Source organism: Lonchura striata, chromosome 5 (assembly GCF_050655825.1).
Source record: "Lonchura striata isolate lonStrDom1 chromosome 5, ASM5065582v1, whole genome shotgun sequence".
Taxonomy (NCBI): Eukaryota; Metazoa; Chordata; class Aves; order Passeriformes; family Estrildidae; genus Lonchura; species Lonchura striata.
The window spans coordinates 36285912-36294034 of NC_140707.1; the positions used below are offsets into that span (position 1 = coordinate 36285912).

At 45.0% G+C, this 8123-nt stretch overlaps 1 long non-coding RNA gene across 1 annotated transcript in view; it reads right to left on the bottom strand.

Moving 5' to 3' along the window:
* Window positions 1-1879: 1879 nt before the first annotated feature.
* The window catches only part of LOC146767325 (uncharacterized), a 32945-nt gene continuing 26701 nt past the window's right edge, over window positions 1880-8123 (bottom strand). Inside the window, exons 2-3 of the long non-coding RNA XR_014955577.1 lie at window positions 2582-2819; window positions 1880-2048 (exon numbers count right to left, since the gene is read on the bottom strand). This is a non-coding gene — a long non-coding RNA (uncharacterized LOC146767325). The remainder of the gene's footprint in view (window positions 2049-2581; window positions 2820-8123) is intronic.

The window sequence follows — 8123 nt, forward strand, 5'->3', positions numbered from 1 at the left end:
TATAAGCAGTTTCCATTCCTATAAAACATGCAGTCTTCCAGTATCTACAGCCTTTCCTGCCTCTTCTTTAACCCCTCTGCCCTCCTCACTCCCAGTCCTGCTCCGGGAGCAGCCTGTGGTCTTTGGTCACACGTCCATTCAGTAACTTGCAAGGTCTCATCATTTATAATTCTTAGACACACAAGCTGCCACTTTCACATACGGAAATTCCCAAAGGTCAGAGAAGGGAAATGGTTAATTCCTTTTATTCAATGCCTAACCTCCCCCCTCATCCCCCACTTCCCACCCCCACCCTGTGTGAACAGGAAGCTTGAAAAGGAAAAGCTTTCTGAATCCAGCAGCTGGGAATGGAGGAATCCTGGAACTTTATGCTGCAGAAGCTCAGAGACAACAATTAAGTTTTCCCCACTGTCCAAAGAGCAAGTGTGTGTATATATATATATATATATATATATATATATATATATATATATAAAGAGTTATCTCTTCAAACAAACGCATGAGGGATGGGAGAGGTCAAAATCCCAGCAGGCAAATTTTGAATTGGCTAAAGCTCTAGCAACACTGGGAGACCTGACTGCATCAGCAGTTCAGTACATTGGAGAAGCTGGGGAGAAGCTAGCCAGGTGATGCTCACAGAGGTGTGATTTACACCTTTTTCATATCTCGTTTGCACTGCTGAGAGACATGATTCCAAAAAACCCTCTTTCAAATGATACCTTATGTGGGGAGTGGTCCTGAAGGTAGGCTGCAGGGATGTTCCTCTCTTTAAGACAAGCCCCAGCCACCAACAGCTTACATGCCTTTCAGATGGAGAGTTTGGGGTGGTTGAAATCTGTGCTATCTTTGGATTTTTGCCAACCTGAGTAGGAAGATGAGAATGAGGATGATTTGCTTAGAAAGTACCAGAGTGCCTGCCAGGAGTGACGGGAAGCCAGACTCGTGCCCCAAGGAGTTTACTTGCTAATTGAAAGCAGAAGCCTGTTAAAACAACTTTCCAAGAGTCTGTCACTGCAAAGCACATGCCTATGCTTTTGATACTGTGGTAGAGATTCTTAGAGATCCTTATGGAGGGTGTTGGATGCCACAAAGTTTCAATGAGTAATGTGAACAAATAATCATCTGGGAGGAAAAGATAACAAGCTCAGTCACGTATGCTACAGTGAGGGTGAAAGGAGAATGAATTTGGCATGAAAAATTTAGCAAATATCCTCCCACTTCCAGAGCACATAGTCCCAAATCAAAGCTCTTTAAGACTGATGGTCAAAAGGAGCCTCTAAAGTTACTCCCTCTCTGTGAGTGTCCACACTTGCCAATATGCAAGCAGGAGCAACCTCCAAGAGAGGTATCAGACCAACCCACAGCTTTACAGGAATGAAGATCCATTTGGTGAAGTTTCACTCAGCAAAGACGGAGTCTGCTGCTGTGACTTGGACCTGCTGCCGTGTGTTGAAAACCTCGGCACCACGACCCTTAAACCAACTCAAACATGCAGCTGTAGGTTTTATTTCAGAATCTAGATTAAGATGCTTTCAGATTCTGTAGACTGCCACCAGACTGATGCAAGCAGGAGCAACACAGCCTGGAAGACTTACCAAAATTAATTACTACTTCTAAAGCCTTTTCTAGGCTGTCTTGGATGAGCAGTGGCAGTTACATGGCAACAGGAGAAGCAGGCACCTTGTATTTTATTTCCCCACTGATCCCTTGAACAATCACACTGCTCCATGGTGTTGTGAGGAGCTCAGGGCTCCTTGGAGGAAGGAGGCACTCAGTCAGGTGCTATTCCACAAACTGGAGGGCACAGCCCACCCAAGGGCATCCCTCTTGTTCACAGCACTTTTTCCCTTTCACCTTTCAAGATCTCAGGAAAATGGGGGAGTATGAAAACTACCTTTATTCAGCCTTCATGAAGTGTACAGTAACAAGTATGCAACAGTAACAATGACATGCAACCATTGCCATCAGTGGTACTTAAATATAGCGAGCCCTCTGTCCTGTGAAACATGGGTTCCTGCTGCTCCCATGTTTATGGAGGTCTTTCACAACTGGAGGAGGCAATGGAAAATAAAAGAATTATCAGTGGTGCAGCTATACCATCCCTCTGCGTTTGTAACCCTAAATCTCCTTCTCAGAGATGCGAAGTCATGTTTGTGCTTGGCTCACAGTGAAATTCATCACAATCTTCAGATATTTCCACTTTTGAACCTTTGGATATTCTCTCCTGTTTACAAATCTGTGCTACCCAGATGCTGCCACTGCTAGGATGTGATATAATGATTGGATTCTCGGGCCTGCTGTGTCTCAGGGACCCCACCCTGGACTCCCCTATGGGCCATGCCAGACAGCCTTGATCCATTCCTCCCACCACTGGCAGAATGGAAGGGGCATTGGCAGTGCCTGCCCCCCTCCAGCATGCCCTGGTAGTGGTGGCCCTGGGGACTGTGGCCAGATGGCATAGCTTAAAGCGATCCCACCCCAGCCCCAAGGCACTGCTGGCACCACACCAGCCTGGATCACACCACAGCAAGTGCCCTGCTCTGCAAGAGCTGCCAGGCTGGGAACCAGGAGCATGTTTTACCTGGCTGCAGAGCCCCTCAGTGCAGAAATGTCTCGAGGCTTTCTGCCCACCGCACCCATCACACCATTTGCTTCTTTTGCTCACACCAAACAATGACTCGTAGCTGTGGTCGCTGGTCTGCGTGTTCTCCCATCCCCTTGCCTGGTGCATTGTTTTCCCTTCCATCCACCAGCCCTGGGTCCATCCATCCATCTGCAGAGTTAGGATCCACAAATCTCTGAGGGCAGGCAGTGTCTTGCTGTGTTTAAAAGGGAAATAGTAAATGCTGCCTGAGTCACTGTTGATGTAAATAACACATCATATTTGACAACAGCTCTAAGGCAAGGTTTCATTAGTAGTATTTTGTGATCTGACTTCAGGGACAGCTTTCTGAAGTTCTTTTTTTTTTCTTTTCTTTTTTTTCCCCCCACTGTCTTGTTTGTAACATCCCCTTTGAACTCGTGACAATAAAATTTCCTTCCCCACTGATTTAGTCCTTTTCCACTTGGCACGCATGGACATTTTCCCTGCTGTTTCTATGGAACCAAAGTCCCCATGAGTCCTTTTTGTTTACTTCCTTGCAAGTAGCCGAGCATCGTCGGTGAGGTCAGAAGGAAGGTGCATGGCTCTGGGAATAACAAGAGTGATGCTGCCAACACCAATAGGCTGTTAAATTAACCTGCCTTGACACCTCTCCCATTTTCAGGCTCTCGCTTTGAAGATAGCAAGGTTTTATGTATTTCTACCCACCACTGCACTTCCCAATTTCAGCTGACATCCAAAGTGAAAGTACCAAAATATTGTAAGAAAGTTGTAACATTTGTACAGTAGCTGAGCCAGGAAGAAAATTATGAGGAAATGCCTCACTTCAGGAACAGGTCTGATTAACTTTGGGATACAGGACTCCTGCTGTGCCCAAGAGGGCACAGCATTGTGGAACTGGCTGGGTATGCTGGATCAGCTCCCACCTGTCCCGGCAATGCCACCACCCCACAGAGGCTCGTCAAGCCGAGGAACAAGGAGAACAGCTCAGACAGCCTTCACATAGAGCCAGTTATTTGGTTTGTGGGAAGGGGCGATATTAAATGGAGATGCTTTTCTGAAGCACCACTGGCCATTGATGGAAAGAGCGTGTTGGATTTTTGGGATGAGTGACCTGATCCGACGTTACATATATTTTGCTTCAGAAGGATCTTCCCTCTGCAGATGGAAGGTGCTGCACAGCCAGATGGCACCTGGGACAGGAGCCCCAGGACTCAGATCAATGCTGCTGGCTGAGCCATGCCAGCCACTGTTATCCTGGGGTTAAGCTTGATCAATTTTATTGTCAGATTCATCCAGGACATGTTCCCAACAATAGATAGTCCTAACAGGATGAATGTGAGGAAACATAATTTCAAATTCCTTCTGGCACCTGAAATGATCTGTAATCCTATCCTGTCTCGAACTGGACACAGAGAAAGTGTTGAAGAGCCAAGTGGGTCTCAGTAAAATAGGTGAAGGGAAATCAGGTGGTAACAGCCAGGATGGTTTCTCCCCTGCAGTACCAGGTGTCTGCACAATAGCCCCAATTAGCACCCACCGCTCCTGCCCGACCTGCTGGCTGCAGGGACAGGTGACTGGCTAGAAGGGAACCCTCACATCAGCATGGCTCCTTTTACACAGCAAGGTCCTTATTAAACTTTTGAAGGGGGTTGTATGTGTTGTTTACTTGTCTCCCTGTTTGCAGTGCTGAAGAATGGGGGGTGCCTTCTTTGCAAATCTGCAAGCAGAGACAGCTGTTGTACCTGGCTAGTTTTAATCAGTGTAATTTTTATTATGTCCTTTTGGCTTTTAGACCAATTTTCCTCATTCTCTTCTTCACATCAGACTTTGTCCCTTATTGCCTTGAATGTAACTGAAATGAGCCTATGCCCATGGGAGTCTGGTCCTGTATATTTAGGACAGCCTCCTTCTCTCAGATCATCATAGATGCGAAGCGGCTTGGCTGAAATTAATGGCCCAGATATGGAGGTGCTTTATGGAAGATGATGACCAATGTAAAGGTCCCTATGCTACCTTTTCTCTGCAGATTAAACCAGGCTGGGATGTTCTGTCCCCCAGAAGAGAAGTGGGTGTAGGAGCAGATGTGCTGCCACTGCCAGGCTGGGTCCCTTACCATGGGGGCAGCCTGACACAGAGCCAGCATGTCTCCACTGAGGACATTGCCTGGCCTTTTCAATTTGTGATTCCATTTGAAATATGCAAATGTTTTGCAAAATCTGATGAAGAAAGCTAAACAGAAAACTTCCCCTTGAAAACATTTCAGTTTTTGGTCTTCTTAGCTCCAGTTCTCCTTTCCTTCCTTCTATCCTTATTTTTTAAAATGAAGGGAAAGAGAAGTAACACAACAGAGAGCTGAACATCCTCAGCCTTCTCTCTGCAATGTTGATAAACACTTTTCATTAAAAGTCACCTTAGAAATAGACAGTTGTTTTGACAAAAAAGAAAACCCTTATTGTAATGTATTGTACTGTTAGCACTGAACCCCTGCTCTCCAGGGAAAAAATAGGTAAATATGGAAACCCTAGTGGTTGCTCTCCAGCTCTGCTCCAGGGACTTTTTTGCTGCAGCCACCCATCTCAGGCAAACTCTCAAATCACAAATGTCTAGGCAGCGTCCTCCACAGGGGCACGAGGTACAGAGGGGCATGGTATACAAGCCTGTAGTTCTAGAATCTGTGGGCATGAGAACGGATGAAGAAATAAATTCTCCATTTGAGAGAAAAGAAAGTGAGTTGGGCCAACCACTGATACATGCAACCAAAATGGTCCTAGAATTGGAATTTGCTAATTAATAACAGTCCATTATTATGGCCTTAATGTTGTCAGCCTGGCCAAAAGCTGGGATGCTCAGATGTAACACATCTCATCTCACATCTCCTCATCCCATGGTCAAGTAGCACTGAAAAACAATAGTGAAAATGCAAGAAGTAGCACCTCTACAAAGAGATGCTGTGGCTGAGATAGATGAAAAGTTAAGAGAGCAGAGAGGTCTGATGAGTGGTGTGAAAGATATCACTGAAATCTGATCCCCACGAGATCATCCATACTACACCTGTGCACAGAGACGCAGTCAGACGCTGCCAGGCATCAGGTTCATCCAGATTACCTTCAGAAAAACAGTGTTCAGCAGCATAAAGATTAAAGTAGTCTGGTGATGGAAATAGGAAGCTGCTGAAGAACTGAATAATCATGTTGCTTTGTATTAGCTCTTGCAAGAATATAGCAATGAAAGACTTTTCACTTCCTGAGTTCCTCAATATACTTCCTTTTACCTAATTTCTTTGTTATGTGAATACAATTTCTGTTCCCATGAGCAAAGAGGATGCTTCATTTTGGTTTCCAAACATTATTGTGATGGTGGGCTTACAGTTTCATCAGTGATTACATTCAGGTCTGACTGCTGTGAGATTGAAATTATTTCTATTTTTCTCATAATAGTCCTCAAATTGCCTGCTGGGCAGGATGGGACAGGAGGGATAATGTTGGCATTGACAGGGTGCCTTTGGAATATAGGGCGCATTTTTTAGAAAGAACATCACTACTTACAGACCTAAATCTAAGTGACTTTCTCCAATGATTAAGACCAGATCCTTAAAGACAGTCTCACTTTGAGTGAAATCAAGGGGATTACATACTTATGTGTCTTTTAATATGGTTGGGCATAAGTTCCTCATGGAAACAGAGCACAAACTCTAAATCTCCCAGGCACTTTTGCAAGCAGAAATTGAGAAGACTGATGCCAATCTCTGCTGTATCGGCATGAGGCCAGAGTAAGTGCAGCAAGGAGCTGGATCAGAGCTAAAGTTAAAGGGAGGAAGTCCAGCAGCTTGTTTGTGTTCTCCGGAAGGCAAGCATAACTCACTAAACAAATGTCAGGAGGGGTCACATCCCGCTCTCCTAGAATCCAGAGGGAATTAACCTGAGAAGAAACCCATGTCAGAGGTGAAACACAGGAGGCTGGGTTTTAAGAATATAAATGGACAGCTGAGTGCATCTAAACAACACAGGGAAACATCCAGGAGATGCTGCATTGGGTTTTGCCACTTGCAATCTGTGTTATTGAGCATGCATGTCTCTTCTTTGCAGGACATACATAGACCTCCAAGGCTGCATTTGTCAGCATGTCTTTGCAAATGGGCTTCCCACTCAGAGCTCCTCGGAAAATATATTTCTACTCAGAGCCCCTTCCATGGCTTTGGCTCTCCTGTGCACTTACACGTGCTTGGCCATTATCTTTCACAAACCTCTCTACAACTGCAGGGGCTTTCTTGCAGCTATTGTCCCTTTGCACTGCCTCAAGAGGAGCAGGATGGCAGCCATCCATGAGGAAGAAATCTACTTCCACACCATGCCACATCACAGGCAGGGGTATTCCAGTCTGAGAATCAGGACATCACTGTCCTCCCCACAGCCGTCCAACCTCCCAGGAACCTGCAGAGAACAAGATCAAACTATTACACATATTTCTTTTTTCCACCACAGCTGAAGGAGACACAGCTTGTGGAAGTGTTCCAGGTTCCCTCAAAAGCATTTTCTGGTTGGTTCTTTGTGCAGCTGGAACCGCAGTGGGAGACAGAGCATGGGAAATGCAGACAAAGTGACTGCTTGGGCAGCACAGGTGAGCACAGAGAGCTGGGATTCATACTGGTTCCCTGCTCTCATGTTGACTACTCAGCAGGACTTGCTTTGTGTTGTTACATTGACAGGTGGAGAGAGGGGTGATTCCCCAGAGGCTGTAGTGTAAAAGGTGGGTATTGAATAATCTGTTTTCTGATTATCCTTAATCCAGTCCAGTTCTAGGTCTCAGGTGACCTGTTGATCTCCTGTATTGTACCTAGGGGTATTGTTCTAGTAGTGATTTGGATTTGCTTGTTAATTCTACAGAAAACTAATTTACAAAAAAAAAAAAAAATATATATATATATATATATAATTATGTTGGTTCTTTCTGTAGCCTCTAGAATCACAACTTCCAGTGCAAAGGAGTGCCAAGAACGCATGGGTAGGAGCAGGCAGGAAGAGCAGGACCACCCTTTCACCAGCAGCCCACAGTCAATCAGATTAAGACTAAATGGGAAACTGCACCCTGAGGGTCAACAGATATTATTCCTGGTCATTGTACAGCCCTGTTGTCCCCATTGTTCATGTCTATTTTGCATGGGTGTAACCCTCCTGGTATGAGTACAGTTTCTTGTGCAACATCTGTACAGGTCTTGGAGAGAAGCTGAGGTTCACTGATTTAAAAACACATCCTCCCAAGATCTGAGCCTTAGTCCTGAATTGTATAGAGGATCAGCCACTAACAGGGTCAACATGATCTATCTGAATTAAGCCATCCAGAAGAAGAAAGCTTTCTAAAAATCATCTCACCTCCCAATAAATAAAAGGACAAAATTGAAAGAAGGAAAGCTTTTCAGCATTGATAAGGAAACAAGAACTCCGGGTATAAAATTATCAGAAATATCCTTCAGAAATTGCAGCACCTGCACTTTATCTACAGATGGTGTTATTCAGGTCAC